We start from the raw sequence: 9,260 nt of genomic DNA, 5'->3' as shown, positions 1-9,260 counted from the left end.
TGAAGTTTGATGTTCAGTTTTGAAAGCTAACAGATCTGGATTGGCAAGTGGTCCACATGAGCATACCTGCCTGGGAAGATACTCTCAATTCATTGTTTATACTGATGGATAGGTGAGTTAACCTACAATAAGAACAGAAGAAAGAAGAAAGACACAAAGACAGGATTCAGGCCCATGACCCATCACCAAGGTTCCTGTTGCAAAATATTCTGAAATTCATAATATTCTAACAAAGTTCCTGGAAAGGTGTGATGTCTCACACACACACACACCAACCAGAGGTGTATAGTGGCAGCTCTGAAACACGTCTCATAAATCTGAGTGAAATTTGTGACCAGAGGAATTCATATCACATTAAGCTTTGCTGAGTTATATATAACTTAAGAACTTAAGATTTTCCAAACTTTTTGGACTACAGCATCTTGGATGAGTGATGGTGGATGACTCTGGCCTAAGTGTTACTAAACATTAATGAAGACTTTGGGGCCCATTTTCTGAAATTTCACTTCTCATACACTCTTAGATGTTGAAAAGAACCAGGGAGCCTTAGGAAACCAGGACTCATGGTCCTTTGCCTCTGTGTGTGTGTGTGTGTGTGTGTGTGTGTGTGTGTGTGTGTGTGTGTCTTGTTTTCCTGGAGCATAGGGCAAGGTAGTGTTAAATATTTGCAGAGGATATGCTCACCAAGTTGCCTTCCTTCCCCAAAGAGGTGCATCAGCTATGGTCCCCAGGAGCATCTAGCCCTTCCTCCTTCCTGTAGCCCCTGCTTCCAGAAACCTGCTCTCCTAGACCGTGATCTGCCCTGTTTGGACCCTGCAACCAGAATGGCCATCAGTTTTTGGCTGCAGTGTCACAATCAGCTGCAGAAGACGTTGTTTACAGGGCTCTTGCTCTTTTTCCTTTTGAATTTTTAAAAACCTATTTTGGAAAGAACAGATCAAATGTTCGTTTCTTAGTGACAGAGCAGCTATAAATACATTCTGAGGGCTCTCGGGCTATGTAATTTCTGGCAGGCTGTACATTTCCTTACCTCAAAGATTATCTAAGATGTGTGCACACATCCTAGGAATTCCAGTGTTCCCCTCACCTCTCACAGTCTGAATACTTACATATCTCGAGTCTTTTTAACCCTGAATGAGTAAGTTTCCTGTTTCTTTCAGACTCTTTCCCAGATTATATTTGTATGTGCATCATTTTGTTTCTCGGGTGAAGTTCATACTGTTATAAGCACTTTGACCTTGAACAGGAAACACTTAAAGCCTGGTTCAGATTCAGATTCTGAAAATGATGTTTTCAATCTGTTTGTTGTTATTCAGTTTGCTAGTCATTCTCAAACATTTCATTCTACTGGAGACTCCAGTAGAATAGCCTCCTAAATAGCCTCCTTAGTATAATAGCCTCCTAAATACACAAGTATGTCAGTGAATATAAGAAAATGGAAAGAGTGCCACACTGAAATTTGAATCTTAGATTTGCTTATGATTAGTTGTCCTACCTGAGAATGACTCAACTTCTCTGGCCTTTGGTGTTTCATTATGAGAATGTAGCTACTGATTGTCTATTAGGGTTACTTTCAGGATGAAACGACAAAAATAAAAAATTAAATACTCAAGAGAGTGCCCAGCATAGAGTCGACATATCTGCAGATAGTAGTTGAATCTAAATGGTGCTTTTCTTTTAAAGATTTTCTATTCTCACAGCATTCTATAGAAAGTGTAAATATTGGCCTATTTATAACATAGGTGAGGAAGCAGGCAGAAGTAACATTTAGTAATTTTTCCCCAGAAACAGGAATAATTCAGATACAATGACTTCTGGATTGGGTATAATTTTTAGACTGAGAAATGCAGTGTCAACCGTTCAATGGTTTGGAAATGAGCTCTTGAAATGACCTTTGGAAAAATAGGTACCTTTCCATTTTTAAAGGAATTATAAAAATCATCAAATAAAAATGACCTAAGGTAATTGAAATTCAATAAATAAAATTGAGTGCAGTGTGTCATGGGATGGCACTTGTGAACCAGAGATTGGACATCTCTTTTATTGGGGTGACTCAGTGTTTCTGGAGCACCCTTTAATTCTACACAGCTTTACAATGCTGTTGCATCACGTAAAATGCAAGGGGGATTCAGGTCAACTCTTCATCAAACAACACAAAGAGTAATGGGTGTGTGTGGATCTTTTTATTGCAGTCACAGAAATCAGTTCTCTGGAAATCCCTGGGAAATGGGGTCCCCAGATGGTATCTCTAGAATATATTTAGCTCCTAACTCTGGCGTCTAGAATGACGCAACTGTGAACTGTGCTTTCTTGAAACTAGTTTGACTGTTAGTAACTTTCCATTCTATCTTCCTTTCTCTGTAAGGCAAAACAAGCAAACAAACAAATAAACTATATATATATATATATATATATATATATATATATACATATACAAACTAAATATATACATGTACATTCTGCACTACAATGTGATACTTTATTGTTCTATTTTGAAGAATTCTTTTTCATGATTATTTAAATGGTTGGAAAACATACAAGTTGATTTTCTTTTCCTGTTTATATAATGGTGTCAATTATTTTAATCTAACCTATACTTATGGGTACACCCTAAATTATAGCTCTCTCTTCCAGGGGCAGGCAAAATATGTGCTGTAGTGCTTGAAAAAAAGCAATGAGAATATATGATGTGCTTTGGTTAAATGCCTTAATTTTAAACCTAAGCCTTCAATATCATATTGAAAAAAACCCAAAAGGTACCTTAAATGGTTTTACTAATCATGTGGGATAAGAATGATAATGTATGGATAATTTCTTATTTTTTATCTGATCATCACATATGAATTAAATGGAAGAATGTATGTGGTCATGCTATTTATAAATTTTCTTTCCAAAGATTTGACTCTTTGGTGACTAGGTCACTTCTTTCAGGAAGGACTCTATGATACCTTTGTTCTTGGCATCAGTGGCCCTATCATAAAAAAGTCAAAAGCCTCATGAAAATCAAGTACATACCAGCTTACTTTTTGTTCATGTCTGTCAATTACATCTTGTATTTCCAGTCATTCTCAGCGTGACCTTTGAAAGAGAACTATACAAAGTTTGAATACCTGTCCTAGTCAAAGTGCTGCTCTTCCTATAGTTCAGATCTGCCCCAGATGTTGGCAGGAAGTTGGTCTACTGCACCCAGCCCATTTTGTTTGCAGCACTTAAAATCTTCTATGGATGACCACCCCACTGCCAGTCTCTAATTGAGAATAATGACATACAAAGGCAGATCAAAAAGTATGATGTGTGTCTAAATAAATGAATTGATTATAGGCCAGCTGGGGTAGCACACACTTGTAATTCCAGCACTTGAGAGATTGAGGCAGGAGAACTGCTGAGGGTTCGGGACCAGCCTGAGCTACAAAGTGAGTCCAAGGCCAGCCTGAACTTCATAGCGAAATGCTGTCTCAAAAAGACAGAGACAAAAAAAATTGATCAGTACCCTCTTAAAATACTTCCCTTCACTTGTGCACACTTATCCCATTGTTCAACTTGCTCTTTTCTGAAGTAGTTCTGGAAATGCTCTTTTATGAGTGTCTTTATGAGGTGCAATAAAAAATACAGTGAATGCTGCTTCCAAGTGCCATGTAAAGGAAAGGCAGCTTGTGAGAACTTTACGGTGTGTCCTCATCCACCTTACTCATCTGGTCTGTCACTGTGTGACTTCAGTCTCTTCTCAAAGTTAAAATGACTGAAATGCAAACACTTCGAATTGACTCAAGATATAGAGGCAACCAGGACACTCATGCAAATACATGTTAGATTTACTTTGAATTTAAATATTTTTCGGTTTGTGGTATTGAATACAGGACCTGCTCTTGCTAGAAAATAACTGTACCACTGAACCACATACCTGGTCCATTTTTCTATCTTTGGTTTTGACATAGGTTCTCAGTAAATTGCCCAGTATAGACCTGAACTTGCGATCCTTTTGCCTCAGCCTTCTGAGTAAATGGGATTTCAGACATACACCATCACATCCAGCTTCTAAGATATATTTCTAAGTGAGTAAATCAGTCACAGAAAAGCTTGTGTCTTAGTTACTTTTCTATTTCGTGGTTCAGACAAAATACGTGATGTCCAAAATTAGGGAAGGAGAGGTTTATTTCTTACAGGTTGGAGGTTTCAGTCCATATTTAGTTGGCTCCAGGCAGCAGGGTGATGTGGCAGGGCCACAGCAAGCAGCAAGCTCCAACTGGGCAAGAGAAAGACACACCTTCTCCCCCCCATTACAACATACGCTGGCTCCACCCCTGGGTGGGTGAAACACTCCCACCACCAATCTGAGCCCCAGACAACAAACCAATCACAAATACTAGATTTGGTTGCGTCTGTGATTGCATGAGGCTTGGGGTGGGCCTACAAAAACAAACCACAACAGCTTGTATAAGGCACGTTGCCCAGCCCAAAATATAACTGCAACAACATACTGTATGTAATCTTAGGAAAATATCACAATGCCTCTCTCTCTGTCCATAACATGTATTATATAAATTTGCTAAAAGTTGACTTTGAACTATGTGCTTTTTTGAGTAAATATATTTAAAAATAACTTTAAACACATACATTTTAAATAACTTAATTTTAGAATTTGATTTTAAACTTACAATTTGCAGTTTCCAGAATAGCACACGGATATCCCTAGATTCACCATCAAAATAATGTACTGTCTCTACCTTTACGTTTTTTCCCTAACTGCTTGGTGAAAATTTGCAAAAGGCACACTGTCCCATTTCTTGTAAAGTCATTAGTATGTATTTTCTCAAAACAAAGGCATTCTCAACATAACTGTTTGGAGTGGTTGAAGAAGGAACTTGACCTAGGACATGAACCAGACATCCTACCAGAAAATAAAGAACTCCCAGGGCAGCCATGTGAAGAAGTTGCTATAGCCTAGAAAAACTCCAAGCTCTTAGACAATCCCAAGCATGGGCTGATATGCAGCGGGGCTGAAATTGACATCATCTTTCCTAATATACAAATAAACATGCTGCATGGGTTGAGCAGCCCCTTTCTTCTCATCAGGAGAGTCAGGGCTCCACCTCACCCCCGCTTTCTCTTCTTATTTTTCTTATCCTCTCAAGGTCTTTAACTCCAAGAACCTCGAGAGCCACTTGGGTTATGGCATATGGCGCCAGAACACAGTTGGGGTAAGAGATTGAGGACAAGGTGACACTTCTCATAAGTGTGCAATTTAGGGGGGGAAGTGCATTGGTATAGGTCAATAATCATCATTGGAGTGTATTGATAGTGGTTTCATCAGGTATAAAGAGTGGGGCATTGAAAGTTCCTTATTCTCTAGGGCCAGTTATTAAGGGGCCTGAGAGAAACTGCCTTAACTGTGGGACAAACTTATTCAAAAGAATCACAAGTGGATGAGGAATTGTTTGTTGCATGCTTGATTCCAGTGTTTACATTCCTTCTATGGATCTGGATTAGGCAGGATCATAATGATCCTAAACTTCTTGAGACAACCACCTTGGAATTGGCTCCAGGCACTGTTTTAGAATCAAGTCCCAAGCAGGGAAAAGAATGTGGCATGACAGCCACCCCGAAAGTCTTAACTGAGCCACAGCGGCAACTCCTGCCTTCTCAGGTCAGAGAAATTTTGCTGTATCACAGGTTAAAATTTCTGCCTTCCGGAGAGTAGAGCCATTTTCTCCATCTCCCTTGCAACTGATGTGAAAAGAAGCCAGATGGGTAAGAGAGTACATAGAGAGTGCTACTCTGTTACTAAACTTTGAATCCTCAATAGCCAAGACCAATTATAATCACTCAGGTCATCAGTTCACAGCCAAAAGGAAAGAGAAAAAACAAAGCTACTTATTTTCATTGTGAGAGGAGGGGGCATTTTGCTAAAAGTTGTGCTGCTGCACCTGTGGGGGCAACACAGCCACTAACTGTCCCTTCAGCAAAACCTTCAACCATCTGTCTACTGAGCCACTTGATGTAAAATCAAAACTGATATGGAAGACCTTCCTGTTACAAAAGAAAAAGTTCCAGCAGGGCCTGCGGCAGCCCCGCCAAAAAGTAGGGTGCAACAGCTCAGACAGCTCCCCCAAAATGGCCTGGTCCTGCCTGGCCAGGCAGGTGCCTACTGGGTGGGGGATAATACAGTCCTGGTTCGTGGTTTGCTGATTTCTGTGTACAAAGTGCTCTTACAAAGAGCAATTTCAAATAACCAATACAACTAAACTTTAAAACTTCTAGAAATTAACATTTGGCATTCAATAGCTGGTACTAGGATGGCTCCAACATATCACTGTCTCACTGGCTTTGTAGGGAGTCTTGATATCTGGTAGTATAAATTCTCAAACTCCATTGTATTTCAAACTATTTACCACAGGGGTACTTGTTTCAAATTCATGATTAATTTACCTGTTTATTTAGGTCTCTTTTGCTTTCTCAAGTCAAATTTTAGCTTTCAATACACTGATGCTACACAGCTTGCTAAATTTCTTGAGTTTGTCTCTAGATGAAATTGTAAATTTACTTACTTGGGAGGAAACTGAAAAACAGCTTAGAGCAGGACTAGGGAAAAAACAAACTAATATAAATCTAGCTGGCCCTCTACAGATTTTAAAGCATTACTTAACAGGGAGAAACTGCTGCTTTCTGTTCCTCTGGCTCCTTCTCACAGGCCCCAGGCAGGGAAGGGCACCAAAACCTCCACTGAGCCCGGAGTTTGGCTCAGACAAGGAAGGTAAAGAAACAATGTTGCTTGTTCCAGGTTCAAGGGGAAATCAAGATTATGGTTCAATCTACTCAAAATACAGTTCAAATTTCCCTTGATTATTATATTGTTCAATTGGTTATTCTTCTCTTGACAAAAATTGGAAATCTGTAAGTAAAGAAAGGGTACCTAAGGATTTTGGCTCTTCTGACACTTACTAGAGAAGTGGGACATGGCTCTGGCCTGCTGGAGCCACCCTGATTTTTCCCATCACCTGTGCACATGCTTTATGAATCAAAAGTTTACACTGCACTGGTGCTCAGATCCCAAACAACAGCGGGGCCTCCAACCTAGAGCAGGTGCACAACCTGCGTGTCACAAGGTGCCCAAATACAAAACGCATTTTCTTTTTTCTCTATACCTTACCACAAAAATTCTTTATAATCTTCGGGTCTTAAAAGTAGTTAATGTGCTCACAATTTAAATTTCAAAAAACAAAAGGGAGAGTTCACCTCATAATAGATTTCACTTGGCAGTATATATCACTTAAAATATTTGCATTCTATTAAAGATGTAACTACCATAGCAGAAAGGTAATGCAATCAAAGACTAAAAAGAGTCCATTAGAAAGATCTTTATACTGGATAATAAACCCATTCCATTGCTAATGTGGATTTGAGGGTGCATTTATGTTTTTCTAGGAAAAGCTAAATGTCCTAACTGGGTGCCAGTGTGAGCTATCCAGCTGTATCATGGGCCCAAATCTAGAAAAAATGTTGATTTCTCTCAAGAAGCTGATGCTCAGTCCTATGACAGTGATGCCTCAGAGACCACGCACAACTGGTAGAAAAGGATGAAGCTAGAATCAGCCTGAATTGACCCAGGATGCTCAGGAGATTGTAACAAAAGTAAAACCAAAGGTTCAAGTAGATCATGGGAGTGTACACTAAGTCCTATGACAAAAATATACGTGAATTATAGATAAGATTTTGTCCCTCCAAAAGTCTTTGATAAGAGATATCTGCTAATTGACCTACAACAAATCTGACTAGTCTATAATTTTAAATTCTACAATTGTAAAAATTTTATGTAATTCAATTTGGCTAAAATATATTTGAGTGCACTCTGTGTAAGATGTTTGTCAGTCTGCCTGCATATCTGTCTGCTTGTCTAGTCTGTCAAGCTGTTGTTGGAATTTGCTGAGCTAGTGATCGTTCACATGTGTGGAGCCAAAAGCACAAGTGCCCATACAGGAGTGCCCAAGTGGCACGGAACAACTGAGAAATGCCCAGAGGGCATGAGGTGCTAGAGGTGACAGATGTTTCAAACCTGAGGACTGGGGTTGTAAGAAGTGAGCTAGTTCAGCAAAGGAGTGTTAAACAGCCCTCAGAAACTTAGTTCTCACAGACACTGACAACTGTGTTTGTTTCTACATCCGTTTGAATCTATACAGATTGTCTGTCCAAGTTCGTCCATTTGTCCATTCTGCAAACAGCTGTTCCTTTTATTTTGAGCTCAACAATTTCTCTCTCTTTTTTTTTTTTTTACATTTTTGGATCATTTAATCAAAGTTTAATTTGGATAAGACTTAAAAATCATGCTTCCACCTGGTTCCCCAGTTAGTCAAAATGATGCTAAAGTTAGTTGTGTAAATGTAATGTACATTGTTGCTTATCATAACTTGACAATCTCTCATTGTTCAAAATAATATGTTAAATGTTATGATTGGAGTTTTCTTAAGAAAAAAATTATTATAAAGATGATTGAACAAATATCCCTTTTGGGATTATTGGACAGATCTTCAACAGATGAATAAGAAAGTGGGGGCTGGGGATTTAGCTCAGCGGCATAAGCGCCTGCCTTGCAAGCAGGCAGTCGTGAGTTCGATCCCTGGTACCGATAAAAACGAAAAAGACAAAAAAAAAAAAAAAAAAAAGAAAGCGGCCACCTAGTGACATTTAACCAGTCCCTGTTCATTGATTGGAGGCCTTAATGATCTCTATAGCCTGATGGGAGACACCCCAACTAAAGTTATATAAAAATATTATTATAATATGTTCACATTGATCATCATCAAAAGAAATAATACAATGCAGTATTTGATTTAAAGATTCCCATACAAAGGTTTTCATATGGTTATGGCAAATAATTGTTGTTAACCTCATGGTGTACTCATATATTCAGCCTTCTAGATGTATAGGTCTTCAAAAAATGTAAAATAATGTTTATTTATGGTGATAGAATTTTGGTTCAGATTCAGATATCTGCTTTCAACAAATGCTTATGAGATCTATATCCCACCAAATTTCAACAAGTTAGGTAAAATTTTTTATGGATTAGATAGGATAATTGACCAAAAATGTGAAAATTTTTAAAATTTTATTTAAAAAACAAAACAAAACAAAACAGAAAAAGGGTACAAGTAATACAGAATTTCAAAAAAAACAGTAAGAAATCACTAGTTAATAGATTACATGTTGTCATCTTAGAAATAGTTGTTCAAGTTACAGGATTAAAGCATACAAAGTGGACATTCAAA

This window comes from Cavia porcellus, unplaced genomic scaffold, assembly GCF_034190915.1.
Source record: "Cavia porcellus strain 051 isolate PalLab524CR breed Dunkin Hartley unplaced genomic scaffold, mCavPor4.1 scaffold_7, whole genome shotgun sequence".
NCBI classification, from domain to species: domain Eukaryota; kingdom Metazoa; phylum Chordata; class Mammalia; order Rodentia; family Caviidae; genus Cavia; species Cavia porcellus.
The sequence above is the reverse complement of the archived record's forward strand: the minus strand, read 5'-3'. Positions refer to the sequence as shown.